This window comes from Mauremys reevesii, linkage group 7, assembly GCF_016161935.1.
Source record: "Mauremys reevesii isolate NIE-2019 linkage group 7, ASM1616193v1, whole genome shotgun sequence".
Lineage (NCBI taxonomy): Eukaryota > Metazoa > Chordata > Testudines > Geoemydidae > Mauremys > Mauremys reevesii.
In genome coordinates this window covers 113,455,105-113,479,771 of record NC_052629.1, presented here as the reverse complement: position 1 = coordinate 113,479,771, position 24,667 = coordinate 113,455,105, and the positions used below count along the sequence as shown (strand labels likewise).

The window sequence follows — 24,667 nt, the reverse complement described above, 5'->3', positions numbered from 1 at the left end:
AGCTGGGATCAATCAGCAAGAGCGGGAATCAGAGTCAGGTCAGGGTTGGAGAGTGGAGATCGAAAAGTGAGGCAAGATCTGGAGCCACAGCAAACCAGACGTCTGCATGCTGGCTCAGACAACTTCCTGGTTTAAATAGTAAGTGTGGGCCAATCAGAGGGTTTCAGGGTACTGTCACTCTGGCCCCTTTGGGCAGTACTTCCTGCTGTGCCTAATCTCCACAGGGATCTTTGGAGGTAGCACTACCTGGCCTCCTGGTGGTAATGTGGGAACATCAGCTGCCCAAGCTCCACAAACTTGGTTTCTAGTCCTTCAGATTCTTGCATATACACTTAAAAGGAACACTGACCACTATGTGCAGCTATAATATCTGGTGCTTCCAGAGGAAATTCAGATTTGTCTGGTTAATTTAAACCACTTTATTGGCTAAGCTACCTATTTTTTTCATTTTTAAAATTTTCCAACCTGTGTCTCTCTAATCAACTGTTATCTGCTCCCTTGCACTTGTACTCCAGATGGAAGAGAAAGTAAGCAGTTGCCACGCTGAATATCTTACCAATGATGGAATCTCCCTTGATGCAATTCATGCATATCATTACAGACATTACTTCTTCAGCAAACTTTAGCCTGTATCAAAATCTCACTTTCTCTTCTACTACAGAACAAATGTGGAATTACATCTGGAGTTGCAAAATGGGTTTCTCTCTCACTTGGCATTAAGGGTGGCACAGCTGATACCCGATTTACCCTCTCTGTCATCCCTTGGATAGGATGTGAGAGTTTGAGAGGGGCAGGCAGTTAGGGGGCTTTGATCTCACAGTTCTTAAAACAGAAGACAATTCTGCTGGCATTGCCTGGAGGCTGCTCTATGATTGGCTGGAGTCACGGGTGGAACTGTGCAAGGCATAGAATCTGCTCCTTGAAAGTCCCCCCTCCCCTCCCAGCATATTTTGGCATATGAGAGAATTTGACCCATAATTTTTACAAAAAATAACAAATTGTTTTATGTTAAACACAAGGCTGGAGAACACACGAATGAAGCTGCAACTATCACTGCCAAATAGATGCTAGAGATGCAATAACTTTGCACCACAAAAATGGGTGAGAGGCTTATTAGCTCAACCTGCTTTGGATTTTATGTGAGCAGCATCACTGAGGCTAGGATAAGTAAAAAAAAAGATCACTTTGAAATGACTTATACTCAACTCTTGCCTGAGTTTGAGGCTGCACAGTCAGAGAAAGAAGCTTGGAGGAAACAGACGGCATATAGTAGAGTGACTGATCTTGAAGCTAGGGGGTTGGAAATGAAAAAGAAGGGTCTGAGAGATATTTAGTGATTGATCTTCCCTGTTGTGCAGCAGGCATCAGGAAAACAACTCACAAAATATATCAGCAGCTAGAGAAAAAATGCATAAGGAATTCCAAAAGCATTTCTCCAAAACAGTGTAGATAGCCATGAGCTGGGCTTGCACAAATGAAGTGCATACTGAGTAGGAAGGCGCTGGTGTGGTCAAACAAGGCATTGATGTAGATTCTGTTCTTAAATACAGTGTCAAACATCTGGAGTAATCTGAATAAAGTCCATAATGTTATTCTGGATGCACCAATATAACGTACAGCAGAACTGGGCCAAAAGTGCAGTCAAAGCTCACGTGCTGCATGCTGCCAATTCCCACACAAGGGTAGCGTGGCAAATGTATATTCAGAACACAAGTAAAAGCATCATGTTAGCCTCCTGCCTCCTTTTAGACAGCCAAAAATTTGATTGCGCCATTGAAGGACATTAAAGAACATATGCTTTATGCATGCACTGACGTTTGGAACTGTGACATAGCAGGTGCTATAACTCCTGTACCTGTTAAGGGAGGTCTAGAAACATGTCTTGGCACCAGTAAATGTTGATTACTTTCCATAGCTGCAAATACTAGTACATAGTTCATTATGGTCAAGAGAAATATTCACCTGTAGTAAGTTGTCATCAACTCTTCTATTCTGGAGCATTCTTAGTACAGTTCCTGCACAATCACGTTCAAAGGACTTATTAATGTGGGATGTTCCCTTTCTGGCAGTAGTCTCCAGTTGATGTCCCCCTTTTGCTTTGTTATCCTTTGGCCACCTGTATGTACAAAGACTTTACAGTGGCTCTGATACTGTCCTTTATTCTTTTTTGGTCATAGTGCTGCTGATAGCTAAGTCCAGCTGCACCTGGGTCATTGAACAAAAATCGGTAAGTGCTACCCTGCTGCAGCAAATTTCTCAGTACATCTTTTCCTTCTGCATGGTTATTTCCACTAAATGGGCCAATCAGACCCCTATGGTGTGAGATAGTGAGTCTGACTTGGCCTTAGAGTGAAATTGCGATTACATCTTGGAGGCAAACGGAATAAAAGGCCAAAAATTTTCAAACAGAGCTGCGGGTGTTCAGCACAACTGAAGATCAGGTTGCTTTTATTTAGATGCTTAAATATGGATTTAGATGTCTAGCATAAAACATCTTAGTTTGCACATTCTGAGATTAACTTCCATGAACTGTAAAGAATACTTATTCTCTCTCTCACTCTCACACGCAATGAAAATACACAAAGTTATAGATTTCACTGTAACATCTACCACCATATTCAATAATATGTTATATTTCTGGGTGGGCATTGAAAGGCCAGAAATTATGAGCCCAATCCAAAACCAATAGAAGTAAGTGGAAAGACTCCTTGAATACATTACTATAGCTTAGAAATCCAGCTAAAACTTTGTCCTTACTAGAGCTGGTCAAAAATTTTTAATCAACTCAGTTTTTCAATGAAAAATGCTACTTTTGTCAAAATTGACACCTTTTGAAAAAAGTGACAATTTTGACAATATTTCATTTAGAAAATGCAAAAACAAAAACAAGCATTTCAATAATGTAGAAAAGCCCCATTTCTACATTTTCCAGAAGAAAACATTTCAATATTTTAGTTTTGAAATGACTTTTCAAAACGAAATTCATTTAATTTTTATTATTATTATTATTATTATTATTATTTTTATTTTTATTTTACTTTTAATGCTGGAATTGAAAGGAATTTTTTATTTTATTTTATCAAAACAAAACATTTCAATAGATCCAAAATGATTTTGCGGGATTTTGCACCACTACAGACTAGGGACCGAGTGGCTAGGCAGCAGTTCTGCAGAAAAGGATCCAGGGATTACAGTGGATGAGAAGCTGGATAAGAGTCAATAGTGTGCCTTGTTGCCAAAAAGGCTAACAGCATTTTGGGCTGTATAAGTAGGAGCATTGCCCGCAGATCGAGAGACGTGATCATTCCCCTCTATTCAGCATTGGTGAGGCCTCATCTGGAGTACTGTGTCCTGTTTTGGGCCCCACACTATAAGAAGGAAGTGGAAAAATTGGAAAGAGTCCAGCGGAGGGCAACAAAAATGATTAGAGGGCTGGAGAACATAACTTATGAGAAGAGGCTGAAGGAACTGGGATTATTTAGTCTGCAGAAGACAAGAATGAGGGGGGATTTGATAGCTGGTTTCAACTACCAAAGAGGACAGATCTAAACTGTTCTCAGTGGTGGCAAATGACAGAACAAGGAGTAATGGTCTCAAGTTGCAGTGGGAGAGGTTCAGGTTGGATATTAGGAAAAACTTTTTCACTAGGAGGGTGGTGAAGCACTGGAATGGGTTACCTAGGGAGGCGGTGGAATCTCCATCCTTAGAGGTTTTTAAGGTCAGGCTTGACAAAGCCCTAGCTGGGATAATTTAGTTGGGGATTGGTCCTGCTTTGAACAGGGGGTTGGAGTTGATGACCTCGTGACCTTCCAACCCTGATATTCTATGATTCTATGAAGGGGAATTTAGGGAAATTGAAATTCATTTTTTTTCTGATTTGTAATGGGAAAAAATTGTCAAAATAGTTGAATTTCCCATGTAATGTCCTTAAATCCCTGAGAACCAGTTTATGCATGGCTGACTCATGAGTGCACAAAATGGGTAGAGAGGAAGAGAAAGAGCTCCACATTTTGCACTGGCATAGCACTCCAGTAAAATATAGTCTTCTCACGTGTGCCCTCGCAAGTAAGACCTCACACTCCAAAGGCGTGGGGAGGGGAAGGTTGAGCAAAGACCCCATCACAGTCACACACACCAGTAGTTTAGTCTGAGAACCTATTAAGGTGTATACTATACCCCAAACGCTGGAGCCCCCTCCTTGAACCAAAGAGTTCAAGCTCTACAAAGACTAGTTACTTACAGACACCGCTGGAGACAAATGAGTAGTAATAATAATAAAAGTCTGAGACAAAAATACCAAAATTGAATCCTTCAGTGGTGCTTTTTTCTTTCCTTTCCACAGTAATATCTACTAGGAGAGAAGTGACAGCCAGGATATCAGCTTTAACTCTGAATTTCTCTGCTTCTCTGGGTTTAAGAGAGGATATTAAAGTTACTTTAATGTAGTCTTTTTGTAATTTAATATCATTCATATTTGATCAGTAATATATAATGTTATGGAGCAGTCACACACTTAGGGAGGCCACAGGCAGGGATTTCCAGAATGGCAATATACCAGCATTCCCTTTCCCACAGCCTACAATCAAAGTCCAATGGTTTTTTTTACAATGAAATCCCCCTGCCTCCTGCTGTGCACACACAATAGTTTAACTGTAAATCAGGGTTCTCTATAAACTGAACTGCAATTTCCACATTTCAGTACATTGAAACAATTTGGACTTGCATTCTACTTCAAAATGAAAGGCATTTTCTATTTGAGCCACAGTGTATTCTGTTTTAATTGTGATGCGTCCACATAAATTAAGAGCATTAGTAACAGTTAAGCACAGTTTATTGGATAGGGGAAACTTGTAAAGTCCACACTAAGCTCTTATGACAAAGAACTTTTCTAAATGAATTCATTTTAGTCTAGTTCTCCAAGTTATGTTCTCTCACAGCTACCTGACTACTTCCAGATGACACACATTGAGTGATGTCTTGTACTCTACATTTATAGTCACTGATTTCTTTGTAGGCCTCAGCAGAGCACAGAGGGTGGACATTGATCCAGCAACCATTTAGCAAGCTCAAGAAGTGCAGCATTGCAAGTTCCAGCCTCCATTCTTCTAGTTTTCTTTTCCTTAAGGAAAATCAATTTGAGAAGTGACCCACTTATCTGATACTTCACATCCAGGAAGCAGCAGCCACAAATAAAACCTAAAAATCGGAAGACACAATTGGTGCTTTGTCAGCCTGTTGATTGCTAAAGCAACAACAACAACAAACAACAAAAACAATTTGTTTCTTAAGGTAAATGCTGTGAATAAAAAAAATAAAGCCACAAAGCCATCGTGAGGGTACTAAAAAGCATCACTAAGAATGTTATAATTGTCTTGCTGTCTAAAACTTTTAATAATGAATTATACTTGCATGTGTATTCGAAATGGAAACCACATTCAATACAACACCAGCAGCTATTTTAAAAATATCTTCAATAAAAAGCTTTTGTGGTTTTTTTTACTTATAGTTTTAGAGCTTCATTGTCCAATTATCTCCAATCAGGCCTGACAGTTCAGTTCTAGGGTTAAAGAGCTTCCAGTCCCATTATAGATAAAGCTCACAGGTATTGATTTGAGGTCCCTCCCCCCCTCCTTTTTTTTTCATTTGGAACTAAATATCTGTGGAGGACAGAAAGTTTTCAAATCCTTTGCTCTGTGGCAGAATTGCAATGGCAAAGATAGAGTAATGTCGATCAAATGAAATGAGAGAAACCAGTTTATTGCAAACTTTGGTTCCGTGTATTATTCATGCAGTTTCAAAGGGAATCGGCCACCGCCCCTCCCCTCACTAAAAAATTATCCTTAACAAACAATGCATTCTGCATGAATTAACTCCAACCCAACCCTTCTGCTTATCCTGAAGATTAAGAGCAATCATTGAACCTTAAAACAGGGACTAACTTCATCAATATATGCTCTCCCTCCCCTTTATCATGTTATAGAATATCAGGTTCAAAGGTCTTCTTTTAATTTATTTATGTGTATGAATTCATCTGATGGATAATTACTGCCTATGTGCAATTAAAACATTACTAACGGTTGCACTTCTATATTAGCAATTATATCTTGTCCCATATCTGATTTGTCATTACCTCCCAACCAGTAAAATTAGGATCATAGCCACAGTAAAATAAAGAACATGTAGATTTCAGATAAAGTTGAGAAAAGATCTGTGTGGAATTCACAGCTACAAATAATTTTGACTTTTTGATGAGTTTGGTATGAAAACATCTAGGAATGTCAGTGGTTTTCATTTTCTTTTTTATGTGCAGCAAAAAATTCAGCTAAACATATACTGTATGTATAATGGATTGCTGTTGAAACTCGAGCTGGGTGAACTTGTTCTACCAAAACATTTTTCTGAAGAAAAAAAAAAAAAGACAAATTCTAGTGTCACTGAAACATTTCACAAACTCATGTTAATTTCACTGAATGGTTCATTTGGAGAAAAATAAAACCAAGTGTGACACTAAGAGCATCCCAATGCCAGAAGGCCAGGGGCTTCCCAATATGTAGCAATGAGTGTCAGCTGGCCTGACCAGCTGAATGTAACTCAAATTGTGTTTGGCAGGCAGGGCTTAAGTCACTCTGTTTTTGACAAAAAAAAAATATGCAGTTCCTCCTGCTGGAGTATGTCTTCAATATAAACCGAGAAAAGAAAGACAATGAAATTATATTTACATGCCAGCTAGACAAAGCCATCAGACAAACTGGTATGGAGGATGGCCATTTAGCAGTATTTATGGGAGATGAAAGCTGCAGATCCAGGAAACCTTCCTAACTCTTGAAGCAAGGCCATTGAACTTTGGAAGATATAAGCAGAGGCATAAAGCCATTTTCATAGAATCATAGAAGATTAGGGTTGGAAGAGACCTCAGGAGGTCATCTAGTCCAACCCCCTGCTCAAAGCAGGACCAGCCCCAACTAAATCATCCCAGCCGGGGCTTTGTCAAACCGAGCCTTAAAAACCTCTAAGGATGGAGATTCCACCACCTCCCTAGGTAATCCATACCAGTGCTTCACCACCCTCCTAGGTCTAATATCCAACCTAGACCTCCCACACTGCAACTTTAGACCATTACTCCTTCTTCTGTCATCTGTCACCACTGAGAACAGTCTAGCTCCATCCTCTTTGGAACCCCTCTTTAGGTAGTTGAAGGCTGCTATCTAATCCCCCCTTACTCTTCTCTTCTGCAGACTAAATAATCCCAGTTCCCTCAGCCTCTCCTCATAAATCATATGCCCCAGCCTCCTAATCTTTTTTGTTGCCCTCTGCTGGACTCTTTCCAATTTGTCCACATCCTTTCTGTAGTAGGGGGCCCAAAACTGGCCGCAATACTCCAGATGAGGCCTCACCAGTGCTGAATAGAGGAGAATAATCACTTCGCTCGATCTGCTGGCAATGCTCCTACTAATGCAGCCCAATATGCCATTAGACTTCATGGCAAGAAGGGCACACTGTTGATTTATTATCCTGCTTTTTGTCCATTCTAATCCCCAGGTCCCTTTCTGCAGAACTGCCACTTAGCCAATTGGTCCCCAGGCTGTAGCAGTGCATGGGATTCTTCTGTCCTAAGTGCAGGGCTCTGCACTTGTCCTAGTTGAACTTCATCAGATTTCTTTTGGCCCAATTCTCCAATTTGTCTAGGTCACTCTGGACCCTATCCCTACCCTCCAGCATACCTCTGCCCCCAGAGAGTTGGCATGGTTCACCTGAAGAGTCAAAGAAACCAAGCACTTTGGGCTCTGTGATTGGATCCTTGCTAAGAACTGTCCAGCCATGCTGGAAGAACAACTGTGGTAAGAAAATCTGCTTTGAACAAAATACTCTAGTTTGTTAAGTTAGGTTTTCATCTTATAAATGTATTTTTTTTCTTTTTTTGTGGGTTTTTAACTATTTCTATCCCAATTCCTCCTGCTCGGTATCTCTTGTTCTTTGTTAATAAACTTGATCTTGTTTTATTACACAACCGTCTCAGTGCAGTGTTTCGAACAGAAAGGTAAAGTCCTCAGCCAAACTAATAGGTGGGTGCTGTGTACTGTTTCTTTAAAGAAACAATGGATTTGATGAGGTTTTGTGAGTGTTCCAGTGAGAGGAACTGGACACTACAGGGGAGATGGTTTTGAAGAAACTCAGGACTCAGTGCTGGTGTCACTCTGAAAGGAGTAACCAGGTTAGTGGAAGCCAGGTGAGGTCTCTGTGCTGTAAGCAGTCTGTTGGTCAGCCCAGGGGCACCCTGGGTTACAGGGCAAGTGGTGACACAACCCCATACTGGTCTGTGAATCATCACACAAAACCCTATTCCAAAATTACAAAAGAATCAAAACTTTTCATTTAAACAATGTCAAAGGTACTTAAAGAAATAGTTGAAGCAATCTTGAAATTGTTAGCAATTATCTTAGAGAACACACGGAGGATGGGTGAGGTTCCAGAGGTCTACAGAAGGGCAAAAATAGTACCTATCATAAAAAAGGGGAACTAAGAGGACCTGGGGAATTATAGACCAGTCAGCCTAACTTCAATACCTGGAAAGATACTGGAAAAAATTATTAAACAATCAGTTTGTAAGCACCTGCAGAATAATAGGGTTATAAGGACTTGCCAGCATGGATTTATTAGGAACAAATCATGCCAAACCAACCTAATTTCCTTCTTTGACAGGGTTAATGGCCTAGTGGATAGGGATGAAGCTGTAGATTTAATTTATCTTGGTCTTAATAAGACTTTTGACACAGTCCCACATGACATTCTCATAAGCAAACTAGGAAAAAGTGATCTCCATGAAATGACTATAAGGTGGGTGCACCACTGGTTGAAAGACCATACTCAGACAAAAACAATGAGGAGTCTGGTGGCACCTTAAAGGCTAACAGATTGATTTGGGCATAAGCTTTTGTGTGTAAAAAACCCACTTCCCATAAAAGCTTATGCCCAAATAAATCTGTTAGCCTTTAAGGTTAACCGGACTCCTTGTTGTTTTTGTGGATACAGAGTAACACAGCTACTCCTCTGATATTTCATACTTAGACAGTAGTTTTCAATGGTTTGCTATCAAACTGGGAGGATGTATCTAATAAGATCCCACAGGAGACAGTTCAGAGTCCAGTACTATTCAATATTTTTCATTAGTGACTTGGATAATGGAGTGGAGAGTATATTTATAAAATGTGCAGACACCACCAATCTGGGAAGGTTTGCAGGTACTTTGGAGATTAGATTAGAATTCAAGACAACCTTGCCAAATTAGAGAGTTGGTCTGAAATCAACAAGATGAAATTTAATAAAGACAAGTTCAAGTACTTCACTTAGGAAGGAAAAATCAAATGTACAAGTACAAAATGATAAATAACTAGCTAGGCGGTAGTACTGCTAAAAAGCATCTGGGGGTTTTAGTGGATCACAAATTGAATATGAGTCAATAATGTGATGTGGTTGTGAAAAAGGCAAATATTCTGGGATGTATTAACAGGAATGTCGTATGTAAGACATGGGAGGTAATTGTTCCACTCTACTTGGCCCGGGGGAGCCCTCAGATGGAGTATTGTGTCCAGTCTGGTCACCACACTAAGAAATATGTGGACAAATTTGAGAGGAACAGAGGAGAGCAACAAAAGTGACAAAAGGTTTTAAAAACCTGAATTCTGAGGAAAGGTTCAAGAAACTGGGCATGTTAGAATTGAGAAAAAGAAGAGTGAGGAGGGACTTGATAGCAGTTTTAAAATATGCTAAGGGCTGTTATAAAGAGGACTGTGTTCAATTGTTCTCCATATCTAATGAAGGTAGGACAAGTAATGGGCTTAATCTGCAGCAAGGGACATTTAAGTTAGATATTAGGAAAAAGTTTGACTATAAGGAGAGTCTAGCACTGCAACAGGTATCCAAGGACAGTTGTGGAATCACCATCACTGGAGGTTTTAAAGAACATGTTAGACAAACATGTCTCTAGGATGGCCGAGGCATACCTGGTCCTGCTTCAGCACAGGAGGTGGATTAAAGGACCACTTGAAGATTTTCAATTCAAAATATCTTTTGTTTTTAAATTTACTTTAATTTATTTAAAAATATTTTAAAACATTAAAAGTGTTCAAAATTGAAATGAAAAGTTTCATTTCAGGTCAAATGAAACCTTATGTTTGACTCTTTTTTTTTTTTTAACTTTTCAAAATTGTCAACGAACAAAAAGTTTATCCTTCCAGTGCTAGATGAAACTGCTTTGCACTAATCCACCAGAATCTTCTTTGTCTCTATTTTCCTTGAAGGGAAAACAAAACCCTTAGGGGTAACAGAAGAAGGCGGCACTCTATGTTAAAGGTACATTGTCTGGACTGCAATATATTATGCCAGGCTAACATTCCACCATTTGAGTATGTGACACAAACCCATCTTGATTCCAGTGCCAGAGGACATAGGAGTACAGGAATCCTCTGTGTTCAGCAAAATAATGTCATATAAGGTTTCTAAGAACATCTATGTAATACTGGTCACCATCAGAATTGTGAAATATATGTAGGGAATAGATATAGGTATAGATAGATGTAGATATATAATAGATAAATATATAGATATAGATATATACACACTCACAAAAAACTATGTTCTCTAAGTTTGTGAGTTAAGACAGGTCACCAAAAGGTAATCCCCACATTCCTGGCAGAAGGATAGAAGAGATGGTCATGCACAAATTGAGTAATATATGGTTCACAATGAAGATCCATTTACAGTCTGAGCAAAATGCTAATTGACAGATTACCAGGGCTGAAGTTAAAAAAAACCCAACAGGACTTATCCTGTTTCAGAAGAAGACAATTGACTTTTTAAAGTATATCTGGGATTCAGAGGAACCCTCAGGTATTCCTTCAATCTGTGATAAGAAGCTGCCAATAGGGTTGATCTTATGAGAAGTGATCTCAATCAACCTGGTTGAAAACGCCAGGGAAAGAACTTGGGATAAGCTATTTTGTGGGAGATAGGAGAATGCTTCGTTAGTTAAGTGTAGTCTCTAGAAAGTTTTATATGTAACCACTTGTTTCCAATATTCTTAGGCTCTATCATTTGAATCTCTGTTCTTTGATAATAAACTTATTCTTGTTATCACTCCTATACAAATATGTGTGTGTGTGTGTGTGTGTGTTTGTGTGTGTTAAGCAAAGCAGTGATCCTGAGTTTAACCTCACTAGCTAGTGTGTACTATTCCTTTGGGAATAGATGCTCTCAGAGCAATGTGAGTCTTCAGGGGAACAGGGACAGAACACTCCAGAGGGGCACTTGGAAGACCTGGGGAATGGTATGTGCCTGTTGCTAATCTGTACAGAAAGAGCGAGACCTGAGGAGGCTGGAAGATGTTGCTTGTGCTGCCAGCTGATGGTGGTTTGAGGAAGTTTATCCACAGACAAGACTCCACAGCTAAGGGCAGGTGGTGACGAGGTGCCTCACAACCCTGAGAATTGCCACAGATTACCAATATTTAGACTTTATAGAGATGAGAAAAGTAGTTTTAAATCAATATGATGCAGCTCTATGATCTCTTCAGCTGGACTGGAGAGAAAGTAAGTTACAAAATCTCACAAGGGCTTGTGAGAAATGGGTGATCATCAGCTCCTCAGCATGCACCTCTCTTCTTCCTGAAGGATCTTGGAAATAACTCCCCAGGATCCCTAAGTGGCCAGGGCCCTGTGACACAGGGATGTGGCTGGAATGATGGAGTGAAGACAAGGCATTTTTTCACAGCATCACCCTCTCTGTACTTGGTGGAGAATATGCAGTGTGAGTTGTTGCTGAGCCTTGTCAGTTTTGCCTTATATTGATTTCTGCCTCTGCATACCAGAATCTCAGTAGAGGGGCTATTTGGGGCTATAGTTGATATCAGGGAATCATTTTGCCATGAAGTATGTGTGTGGAGGGGGTGGACAGTGTGAAGGGTTAGTGCAGAGGTGTGGATCTAACATACAAATAACTCAGCCCTCCAGAGATGCCTTCTGACTCATGGGATTTCCCTACAGATCAGTGACTGTGCAGGCTGGAGGGGCCAAGCCATCTGTAAACGTGTTCCATATCTCTTTAAACAGAACAATGGGAATGTAATAAACTCTAGGATTTGACACTCACATAATTCCCTGGCATTTAGGATTTTCCCCCACGTGCATGATATGGCCAGGATTAGTTGTCAAAACAAACACCCTGGAAGAGTGGTGTGATGAGGGAGTAATATGCAGAGGTGCTGGCAAAAGACTGATCTTCATTTCCTGGTTGCAGTCACCTGACACAATTTAGCGTTACAAGAGCTTTTCCCCCACCCCCCTTTCCATGGCACTCACAGAAAAATATCATTTAAAATATTTTGTCAACTTTTCATTTACATTTTGAAAGATACCAATCAACTTTAACATAAAGCACTGTAAGAATAACTGACACATTATATTAACTGGCAAATAGTTTGATAAAAAGTAAGACTGTTTTAGGACAGAGACACAAGTGGACAGAGTTAAGGTTGAACTTTGAACCATAATTGCATTTATTGAGGTCTGAGGTTTTATTTTCTGAAATGTAATGTGGTATTCACATACAAACACGCCAACGATTTGAACTATATAGATGAGCTGCACATAGGACATTTAAATTAAAATCTAACATGCAAGACATTTAATTGTTATGCCAAACCATGCAGAAATGAACTACCATTACTTGACAGCATAGTGACCTGAAGAAAATTGAACAAGTTATTGTTCATTCTGCGTCTGATTTCTTTTGCCTTGGAATTATCTAAACTATTTTTGTTCTCCTTTTTAGTTCTTCTGATAAGCTATGCTAAATTTTTCACTAATCAATTAAATCACTTATACATAGTATTTTATTTTTAATATAACTTGCTAAGCCTTATGCACCAGATCCTTATCTGTTGTAAATTGGCATAGATCCATTGACTTCATATTTCTATTCGTTTTCACTTTGTAAGAATACACAATTTATAAATATTTACTCTAAACTGTTTATGTTGTCCATATATTCACCAATAGAAAGCTCTGTATTAAGAGGGACTTCTACAGTATGGACATAAAAAAAAAAGACCATGAAACCTCGTTAATTTCAAAAGTCCAGCTTCCACTTTTGGTGATAATAAGACTGTAGAATCTCACTCACATAATGTTCATATTTCAACCATTTTCTGTTCCTATTTACTCCATATACACTTACCAGGACTGAGGACAAATTAAGTCAGGATTTAACAATCACAGGGAAAGGTTATAAAGTTTCAGAAACCACTATGTGATATCTATAGGTAAATGATGACTTTTTAATGGTGAGTGCTGCATTTCATTCTTACGGGTATATTTTATTTTTTCATAGATGTGAAGGCTAGAAGGAACCATGAAGATAGTCCGACCTCCTGCATATGACACACCATAGCAATTCAATTAATAAAAAAGATTATCCCTATTTTACACATGGGAAACTGATTAGAAATTATATTAGTAAACAAAATAACAACCATATGTCCACAGTAATTATTAAATGGTTTTTATATCTGTCTGCCAAAACTTTTGATGAAAACCACAAATTTAGTTTACACATAGCTGTTAACTCTGTGCAAATGGTTCACATTTTAGTGTCTAGGAAATGATTGCAAGAAATCTGCAATCTCCAATTTCCCATTCATAGACCCTGTGGCTCATTCTGCACTTATGCTTCCCATGTGTTAGGAAACCTTTTAAAAAACCATTGATTTAAAATATGTTTTCTGTGAAAACAGTCGTGCCAACTGGCAGTGATGGAATATAACTTTATTAAAAGCTGTGCTTGAACTGAGTTTTACCTGTGTAAGGAGTACAGGACAGGACCTCTAGCACCCACTTTCAGTGTTGCCCAAGTAACTAGCTTAGGATACAGAGAGATCAACGAGGACCTGATAATAACAAAAACCGTACAGACAGTATAGCTCCTAATAATTCAGCTTCCAACCAGTAGATGGCACTGCCAAAACGAAAACAAAAAAACACGTCCTGACCGAGATTCTGATGGCTTTGCTCACATGGAATAGAAATTGTCTATATGAGTTGTGCCTTTGAAATGAATGAGATTATTCAAAGTGAGTACAGCAAAAAGAATCGGGCCCTATATTATTCACTGCCGCTTGGCAGTCAAATAGGGTGACCAGACAGCAAATGTGAAAAACAGGTAATAGGAGCCTATATAAGAAAAAAGACCCAAAAACCAGGACTGTCCCTATAAAATCAGGACATCTGGTCACCCTACAGTCAAACCATTAGTTTCAAGCCAAGGAACCCATACTACATTGCAGGATTCCATCAGAAATAAATACAGCTGATATAAAATCCTTGATCTAATACACTTTATGAACTTGCCTGAAACATCTTAGATTTGATATCACAGTCTGCATCTCACATTTGGAGTGACTTAGCACATTATTTTAAGATACACATATTATATGTTTCTATTGGACATATTGAAGAGGAGATGAAAAAATGAAAGCCCAACCCTTCAAAAAAAAAAACAAAAAATGTCAGAGGTAAGAATGAAAAAGTTACTCCTTTTTGCAGGTGTATTGGCTGTGATATGTATACCTTTGGCAGCATCACAGCATTTCTATAATTCACTTTCTACTGAGGGGAAAACATCAATTATGGAAAAGCCATGATGCTGCCCAAGACGAATTCCGAGTTTTGTTCTCAGTTCTGCCTCTGGTTCCTAACTCAGAGTCTTGGTACTAGACAACACTCTCTCCTTTTTTCTCTTTATCGATTTCTTTATTTTGTGATAAAAACCCTGGAGTCATTTGCAGTTAATTTCAATAAACCTCATTGGTTAAAGATCCCCTAACCAATATAGATAGTCTGGATTAGTTACATGGGTTTGTGTTGACCATTTCATGTGTTCTAGCAATCTGAGGCTAGGAAATCTCTTATTTTTACAAAGAAAATGGGGCATGAGAGAATATCTTCCAGACATTCAAAAGTTTTCTCAACAAACTCATCAGCAAAAGCCTTCTAATGCCTATATTTCAATTCATACTCTAGATTCCACTGTGACATTTTTAGTCATATCGGCATTCTGCTAGATTTAAGCTGATAACTCTCTTCCCTGTGATTTGCTATCTACTGGAGCAATCCCACTGAAATCCTTTTTTGAGTTCACTTTAGTACTTTTCTTGGTTATTTTGTAATGCAGTGATTATTTTACAACATGTTAACAGAAGTGAAAAGTAGTTTATAAATATAACAGGTGTGTTTTCATTTTCATTTTTGGAGAATCTTCTTTCAAGGGTTTTAGACTTCTGAAAGTACAGCATGAATAGGAGAATAGAATGGATTTTTATTTTTTCTCTATTGACATTTTTAAAACACAATTAGATCTGGTTGGAAATTTTCTGAAGGAAGTTCTTTTCTTCTGGAAATCGTTTTAAAAAATAGAAATCTCCAATTTTCCCATTAAATGAAAAATCCTGTTCCTACCCAGCAGTATAAACAACTTACTAGGCAACACCATTTGTTCTGAGGGGATTTTTCTCAAAACCCAGAAACTGTTTCAATTTTAATTTTTGTTTTATGGCAAGATGACCAATTTATTATGTTGCGAGTATTTGCTTCTGCATTTAGATTTTTCTTTTGTATATAACTTAGAAAAGACACCCACATTCTTTAGAAGAATTTTAATGATAAATAACAAAAATCCGTAAGAATTTCCTCCCTAATTAAATATAGCTCTATTAATAATAATATTTACCTACTTCACAGAGTATTGGAAGGCTTAATTTAAGTGTGTGAAAAGCACTTTGAGATCCTCAAATGGAAGGTATGGTAGAGCTTCAAAATATTGCATTAGAAATTAGGAAGAGTGGTTAAAAGCAGATTGAATCAGGAGGGGGAGTTATCACCACATTGGTCAATGGCGGACACACCCTACTGTCTCTCTATGGTATTTATACAAGTACCTGAGTACTTAACTATATTTAGTGATTGTAGTCTCACAGTACCACCAATGAGCTAAGGGAGTACAATTATCCACATTTTACAGGCACAGAGACTACAGGACTTGCACAAGGTCACACAAGAAGTCTGTGGTAGAGAAAAGAATGGAACTTGGGTCACCAGAGTAGCAGGCTAAGACCTTAACCACACAACCAGTCTTCCTCCCTGCCCTTGTGGCAGAGGGCTTCTTCAAACCAAAAAGAGTAGGTGAAATCTCTTCTCCTTTTGGGGGTGCTGTTTCCATCACCCTCCCCCATCAATGTGATCCCCCTTACTTCAGTCCTTACTGAGGAACAACTTCAAAACCCCATGATATGGCCAGTTGAGCTAAAAGAGAATTGATGTTAGCTACAGTACTGTCATATAAAGGTTTATGTAGACTAAGGGATTGTCACTGCCTGCTGTGGCATTTCATCCTGTAGAGGGCAATGGTCCACAGCAACACCGGCTATTATGTACATTTCAATGTGCATGGCACACAATTGCGAGATGACTGCTGTTAAAGTGATCATAAGTTCACCTATATGGCACCATCTAGTTGACTACACTAAAAAAGGACAAATTAAATTTGGTGTAAATTCACCAAAGTCAGTAGAGTTATGCTAGAAGTTTAAGTTGGTCTATTGCATGTATGTTTTATGTTTATTACTGGAGTCAATCCAAATTATCTAAACAAAATAAAATATTCCCTCTGTTTTATTTACCAGCTTGTCACTTTGGTCTTTTTGGCACGTGCATGTCTGTTGCCGTCTGACTCTCAGTTCCTTTCAGCATCTTATTGCTCAGGCAGGCGTGCAATTAATCCCATTACAAACTAATGGATTTACATGGGGATTACATTAAACTGTTTTGGTGAAGCAATAGCTGTGAAACAATGCACTTCTCTTGGCAGAAATGTTCTGTAACCTGCCATTTCCATGTCCCTCTCCTGTGAATACAAATAATTTACCAACTAAAGTAGAAGCATCCTCAGCTCTTGGCCTCTCCACTGGAGCAATCCCCAAAAGAGTAGTGGAAATCAGGGCGGTTTTGAAGTTTATTAATAAATAGAATTTGGTTATGCATTACTTTAGACAAGTCTAGTGGTTTTTTTAATATGGAAAGCACAGAAGGGTTATTTAAACATTTCATGAAGAGAGCTTGTGATAGAATGTAATCTAAGTCCAGACAGACTTCCTACAAGCTTAATCTTACGTAGTGCATGGAGCAGTTGTGGGACCAGGAAACAAACACAATTATTTCCACTCCTGTTCTAAATCTACTACTGGTTAGTGACCCAGTTTTCAAGAAGAGAGGTTTTCTGATTACCTGACAGGCACTCATATCTGTATGAAAAGAATTTAATCTTCCATGCACAGCTACAACACGGCAAACGAATGCTACTGGTGTGAAAGCTGTGCTTTTGCTCTCTCAGCTTGCATGAACAATGATTAGTGGAGAGCTGATTTTTATATGTACAAGATTTCCAGATAAGAATATTCAAAAGCCGTAGCGGCTATGTGTGCATGTGATTCAAACACAAATCGTGTGGGTCCTGTCACGAATACAGCAAGAAAGCAGTGTATTTCATGGGTAGTACCAGTGAAGAGACACGCAATGCTCAGTGGATAAAAGGCTTGTAGTCCCAGCTGGGAAAATAGTTCCATTATCTCCCAGCTGCATAGACATTCCATACGGCTTGGTTCTGCCTGGATGAACAGTGTGGCTTGCTGAGAGCTTGAAACAGTTCTGCAGAAAATTGTAGAGATCCTGAGACATTTCACTGTTAAGATCTGTAAGTACAAAATTGTGGTGTCTACTGCAATGTGAATAATGCTGGGGAAGGTGCATTTTCTCTTTCTTTTGGTGATTTTCATTAGCATAAGAGGTAGAGAATGTAGAAAGCAACAAATCACTGTTTTATTTATGCTGTGTTTCGATGCATAACTGATCCTCAAAATGTATTTATTCTTTGCTAAGGAAAAATATATATTGAATTTGTATTCAAGTGAGGCAAGGATAAAACATAATAGGAGACTGTGCTGCTATAAAGACACTACAGGTATATTTTTGAGTGTTTCACTAGCTGTGTGTTGCAGTAAAACTAATGGGCAACACAGAGAATGACAGTGCTAATTTTGGCACTTTCATGTGACTTGGTACTGCATATGAAAAGGTGGGGAAGGTATCAGGCTACTCATCTCATTTTCTAAAAGCTGAAGGTTTAAAAGCAATAAACATACGTCTTCAGATGATTTAAGGGAGGCTTTAGATGAAAGTTTCCCCTTTTGTTTATTTAAATGGGGCGAACAAAACAAACAAAACAAACCAAAAAATCCAAACGAACGAGGTGATAACATATGCTGAACTTGATGTTTTCATCCAAAGATTTATGAATGAGTTGCAAGTTTGATTCCGTCAGTTATTTAAATGGGATGTTGCAGCTTTAAAGGAACCGCAATACTTTATTAAAAGTTTTGGAAGTTTGTGGGCCCAGAGATAAACAATAGGAACTGTATGATGATCATTCAGTTGTGCTTTATGTCATGGTATATTTCCATTGTGCTTTTTGGAGAACTGTTTTGTTGCAGACATTTGTTGCGTTTTTAAAGGGACTCTTCTTATATTACTGATATATTGAGCCTCCATGCTAGGAATTTCTTACAGCATTCACAGAATAATTACACTTGTAAAATAATAGGACTGTTTAGATAATAATCTATTCACCCCTTTGTACTTTTTTTGCAGTAATTTATAGGTACATATTATAAGATGAATGCAGAATAGTTACTTCTAAATCACCTTTATTTTTTTCTGAAGGCAGAAATCAAACAACTTGCTTCCTCTTCAAATATCTTGAAAGTCCTGTAAGTCTTATGTGGGAAAAGAAAATTAAACCTTACAGTGCTTGCAATTCTGAGCACCACAGCAACACAAATAATATATCTTCATCAGCAAGCCTTTGCCTTGGGTCTTCAGGGGTATTGAGTCAGTGTTTTGTGTTTCTTGTGTCTCTGCTTCAAAGGTACGATCACACAACAAGTTTCAATTTCTTATCTATGTGATGCTGGTGACTACTATATATCAGATTGTGCAAAAAAGAATACTAAAATAAACCCAGACATAGAGCAATCTTCTTAAAATGCTAGTGAGATACTCGTATTTGGGGGGGTTATTTTTAGTAACTAGTACTGTCTTTCAACTCACGAATATGTAAATAATGCAAAACAACTTTGGCACTTTAAATCAAACTAGAGATATACTTTTCTTTTTTTGTTTCTAGCTTTGCAACCGTAATTAAGGAGGCTAGCTGGGAATTATGGGATTTCCTAAAACCAGTTTCTTTCAGTTTAGGTAAATATTGTAATGATCACTGTAGTCAGCACCAGCACCAACTGTATCTTAGTGCTAAATTGTTGTCTTGTTTTGATTTTATGTAATGTCTGATTGGGAGGGCAGAAGTTGTAGGAAATTTAGTTCTGCCTCTGTTTGCTAGAGTTGTTACTTACAGTGTTCCAAGAAATCCATTGATTTCTATAAGCGAGTATTACAATATTTTCCACTCCCAAAAGAAAAATGTAACAAGGCCCTGGCATCAGAAAGGGGGCAGAGTTCAGATTGTGTGTTTGTTTTGTGTGTCTATGAAGCAGTACCATACATTTTGTTTTGTATTTTAACAGAAATTATTCATTAAAAGAATGTGTATCTATCTATACACCAATGCTGCTAAATTTCTTTCTAAGATTTTGCAGTAACTCTGTATTTACTTCATGTTACTACAAAACAACCCAATTTTGTGTTCCAGTATTTAAATTATGCATTGAGTTTATAAAAGATACTCATCACAGATGCTCTCCCAATTGCCCTCACAGTGAGGTCAGATGAATGCAGTTTACTCTTCTAATGCAAAGAACACTCAAGGGAATTAAAATTAGGATTTCCCTAGCTCTGAGTCAGGGCTCCAAATGCTTTCCTTTCTTTCCCAACTCAATGGGTGCAGACAAACCCTTCTTAGTGATATGTTCCTTTGTGACATGCCATTGAGAGATGAATTTCAAGTGAACTCTCTTAAAGAGGATGAATTCAAAAAAGATTGACTCAAAAATTCCCCCTTTTGCTATCAAGGATGTAGTCCAAAAGGATTATATAGAGACATTTGGCCAAAATTCTAGCCCAGTTTTCACTGGGCCTTCCATTACTGGTTGTAGGCCTAAATAATTCCAGATACAATTTTGCACTTACAGTTACATTTACAGTTACTATCCCTTGGTCACCAAAGTATCTGATTTGTGTGTATAATCAGTTATGTAGATGTCCAGGTGACTTTTGCATTTGCAAAATGGCAGACTAGCATTTGATTATCTCTGTGATTTATTCACATTATTTAAATTCTTAATATAAAAATGGGATGTACAGAAAATGCATTTTTTTTCCAAAAACAATGTGGGACTGCTTCACACTGTAAGAATCAAAACCCTACCAAAACAAAACACTTCACTGCACACACGGTTCTCCCCCGAGTTGAGCTTGAGAGGGAGGACAAGCCACATGTGACAGGTGTTAGTGAAGCTGCTAAATGTACTGTTGGAAAGTGCTCAGATACTGTGGGGATGTGAGTGGTATAAGAACCTATATAGAATAGAATAGAATAGAATGCTGGCAAGACACTTTTTTAGAAAAGGGAGCAGTGAAACTTAGACATGCAAAAAGAGGATTCAGAATCTCTCCCTGGAGGTGTTGGGAGAGAATAAGGTGCCAATTTTCTTTGTGTTATACCTTCATGCTCCAACTCCATCTCCTCTCCCTGTGAAGCTCCAACCGGGTTAGTGGACATACCTCTGTCAGGCTATCATGTCATTTACAGTATTTTAGCACAGTGGATTCCTGCCCTGTGGATTAGATACAGTTACGTAGATTAAAAAGCAGTTTCTCTGCTTTTTCTCCTTAGGACTAAAGATGTTTTCACCCATTTGTTCAGGGACTGTAAAATTAATTGCCCCACAATAGTCACATGATAATTAAAGATTCAACACCTCACTTCATTTTTAGTACTTTGCCTTACAAAACTGCTTCTTTGATGCCATTGCAGCAGATAATGATTTCCCAAGATCCCTTTATCTTCTAGTCCCAAATGTCTCTTTCTCTCTCAAAAAGAATGAAAAGGGCAAAACTGTGGGTCACCAGCAAAAAAATAAACATATCTCCCCTGCTTTTCTGTTAATACACTCGTGGTCTGCATTCTCTTGACTGTTGCAACTTCAATCGGACAGAAGACCTCTTTTCAGTACCGCTAGCACCAGCTGTGTTCCCTTTAAGCAGGGTTATTTCTCACTGGTAAAATCCCTGGCTTGTTTTCTTTTGCCCCAGTTGCATGGGTGCTGCAAATCTCCTGTTGTGTACTTGGGATTTGGCATAAACTGGTTGTCCTCTTTTCAGGGCAAGTTTACAACATGGCTCTGTCTACATTTCCCACTGACGCTAACACCTGTTCAGCTCCACTGGCATTAGCAGTGCTGGAATCTCTACTGTTTATGGCTGACACCAATGTTTGTAATACCCTGCTGTGAGATGGGTTACGTGGCACAGTATTATAATTGCCAGGGATCCATCCATGCTGGGGCCCACAAAATTACTAACGCTGGGGGAGCTGAACCCGTGACAGCAACAGTGGGTGGGAAAATTCCTAGTGTAGGCCTATGACTCAAGTTCTCTTCTGTGTATATGCAATAGTTCCATTTGTCCACCCTGTGCAAAGATATGCGCGATGTGCAATCAGGTTGCAGGCATTCTGGCATCACCTTCTGCACCCTTTAGGTTTTAGATGTGGTGTAACCTCTTACCTGTGACTAGGAATATAGTATCACCCAATTCCCATGTCTAACTTTTTGTCACATACGCAGCAATGTGTGTTACATCGACTTTAGCAAGGTATGTGCCCTTCATTCTTTTTTAGGGATGGCACGGAAGCAAGGCTTTACTATTAATATGGCAGTGATTGACATGTGGTAGGTGCTGTACATAAAGGAAGCAGTAGTCGGTGGCCAGAAGAGTTTAGTCTAATCAAACAAAGACAGAGAATGGGGGCAGGGGAAGAGGTGTGTGTGCTGGTATGTGTGGAGGGGAAGTATAGAGACATAAATAACATATCCATGCAGAGGTATCAGGGTGACCATAGAGATGGGTGGCTTGTTAATTGCTCACTGCTGTCCTGGAGCAGGTCTTGGTAGGGTCTGTCTCCTCTCCCCTGCTGTCCTAGCATGCCCTCACTGCTGTGCCCCATTACAGATCTCAGCTCTGGCTGAAGATTCTTCCAGTGGAGTCTTGGTGCAGGGGCAGAGAGGCCATGGTCTGTAGAATATCACATTGCGGAGAGAAGTTCTGGGAGCAGTTCCCCGCTCTAGCCCACTGCTGCTCCTACTCTTGCCACACAGTGCCTGTGCTTCTGTGGGCTTTCAGGGGAGATTGTATTTGCTGGGTTTTTCTGATGATCCATCTAAAACTGTCCTTTGCTACTGCTCCTGTCAAAGAGTAGGTGCTTAGTGCCAGCCATATGAACAAGTGTAAGCAGACACCCAAATATATATGTGAATCAGTGGTGGCAGGACTCACCCAACAATTGCCTGTCCTGAGCTAAGACAGCTTTGGTGATGTGCAGATGCCTTCTCTAGCTCTGAGAGGAATTCACTGTCAAAATTTTAAAACGGTCATATAAGATGGGTTCCTAGCCTACCGGAATCACGCAGAATACTGGGCAGGGCTTGGGAATTCGAAGGAATGAACCTGTCTTGTTTCATTCCCCACAGAAGCTCCAGTGCAATAGCGTAGTCTAAGTGTCCTTGGTCTGTCAAAGCTTTGAGCCAGATTGTAGCTGGTCCCTGAATGGGTGTGCTGAGGAGGGCACAAACGTTTTTTACTCTCACACAAAGGGGCCACCCATGGTTACATCAATTCTCTTAAGTACAAGGACAGTTCCCTGCTAGCACACCTGAGGTGCTAGCTCCCTCCGAGACAGCAGGGAGAAAGCTGAGCCATGGCTCTTTGTCTCACAGAGCCTAAATAGCTGGCTTATTGTGAAAGGGAGATCCCCTTCAAGTGATGGTGTAGCAGGCAGGTAGTTCTGGGAGGCAGCGTGCAATGCCTCTTGGAACTCACATAGGTACATTGGCCTAATGGGCACAATCTGGCCTTTTGTTGGAATAGCTTTTTAGGTTGTCAAAATGTGCACTGTGGTCTCTGTGGAGGGTTTTTTGTTTGTTTTGTTGATACAAGTGGGAGGCATGCATGGTACATACTGCAAATGGAGTGTTTGGGGAAGAGAGAGAGAGAGTCATTTCCCTCACTTAGATCCTATAATATGGTTCTAGCCTCTAAAGACGAGACCAAATGAAGGAAGATGGTCAGAAATACAGTCCGTGTTATTAAAATTCTTGGCAGCATCCACTGCAAAGTTCTTGTTAAGAGAGATGGACAATGGCAAAAAGATGAAAGAAACAGTGTTATGTCCTTTTCCTCTACACACCATTAATAATACCACACAGACACAGTTGGATTCCAAATAACTGAGTTTATTAACTATACACTATACACTATATATGCAAGATCTGGTGTTCTGGCAGGATTATGACGGATACAGCAATAGAAGATAGGAAGAAGACCCAGTACAAGGTTTCCAAACTATTTAAAGGGACACCATCCACTTCCTATATAGTACATATTCTCCCCCCTACAGTGTAAAAGAGCATACACAAATTACAAATATATTACTATCAGTAATATACAGCATGCTACAAACTAAGTCTGAGAGGTGGTTTATGATGTCTCTCTAGATAATGTTTCATAGACATCCCAACAGTATCTGGAGCAGCATCTGTACTTTCTGGTGTAGCTGTATCAGCAACATCTTCCTCCTCAAAAGTGTCACGTGTTGTAGAAACAGGGACGTGAAGCTCACTGGTACTATGACAAGTCATTGTCTGTCTCTGTATTGTGGGCTCAGTATTTTCAACAGGCATCACTGGTATAAAGCCTCTTGCTGAATGAGTGCTCAAAATAGGTTGACCAGATAGCAAGTGTAAAAAATCGGGACGGGGGTGAGGGGTAATAGGTACCTATATAAGAAAAAGCCCCCAAAATCGAGACTGTGCCTATAAAATTGGGACATCTCAAAAGCTGGTTTACATGTCTTCTCCGGTGCTATTTCTGGCTTGATTCAGATGTGGGCTATAAAATAACAGCACAAAGATGAGTAAATATTAAACTTGTTGAAAGGCTCATCTCACTTAATTCTCAAAGAATAACTGCTGATGTACCACCTGGGTTAGGACTGAAGACATACCTAGCCAGTAGCTAGTTTAAAAAGATGTGTGCTGCACACAATTACATACAGGGAGCACAGAGAGCATGGCAAGAGATTCTAGGATGTCTTCCAAAGGTCTAAGCTATTTGGGAGGAGAATACTAAATTCAGTTAGAAAAAATAATATTTCTAATGTCTCATTACCCCCCATCTCCACCCACCCCCCAACCTATTTACCTTAACAGATAAGTACATGCTGAACATTCAAAGGGAAAATTGTGGAGGGATCAAAGTAGAACAAACTACAGAATGGGCCAACTCTATAGTTGCAATTAAAAACCCCAGTAAAATAGGGGTAATTATAGAAACAC

General features: G+C 39.2%; 1 protein-coding gene across 1 annotated transcript in view; it reads left to right on the top strand.

Annotated features, from left to right (window-relative positions):
* The first annotated feature begins 17,745 nt into the window (after nt 1-17,745).
* LOC120368610 (contactin-6-like) overlaps nt 17,746-24,667 on the top strand; it is a 216,040-nt gene continuing 209,118 nt past the window's right edge. Inside the window, exon 1 of the mRNA XM_039480826.1 lies at nt 17,746-17,796. The gene's annotated coding sequence lies outside the window, so the exon portion shown is untranslated. The remainder of the gene's footprint in view (nt 17,797-24,667) is intronic.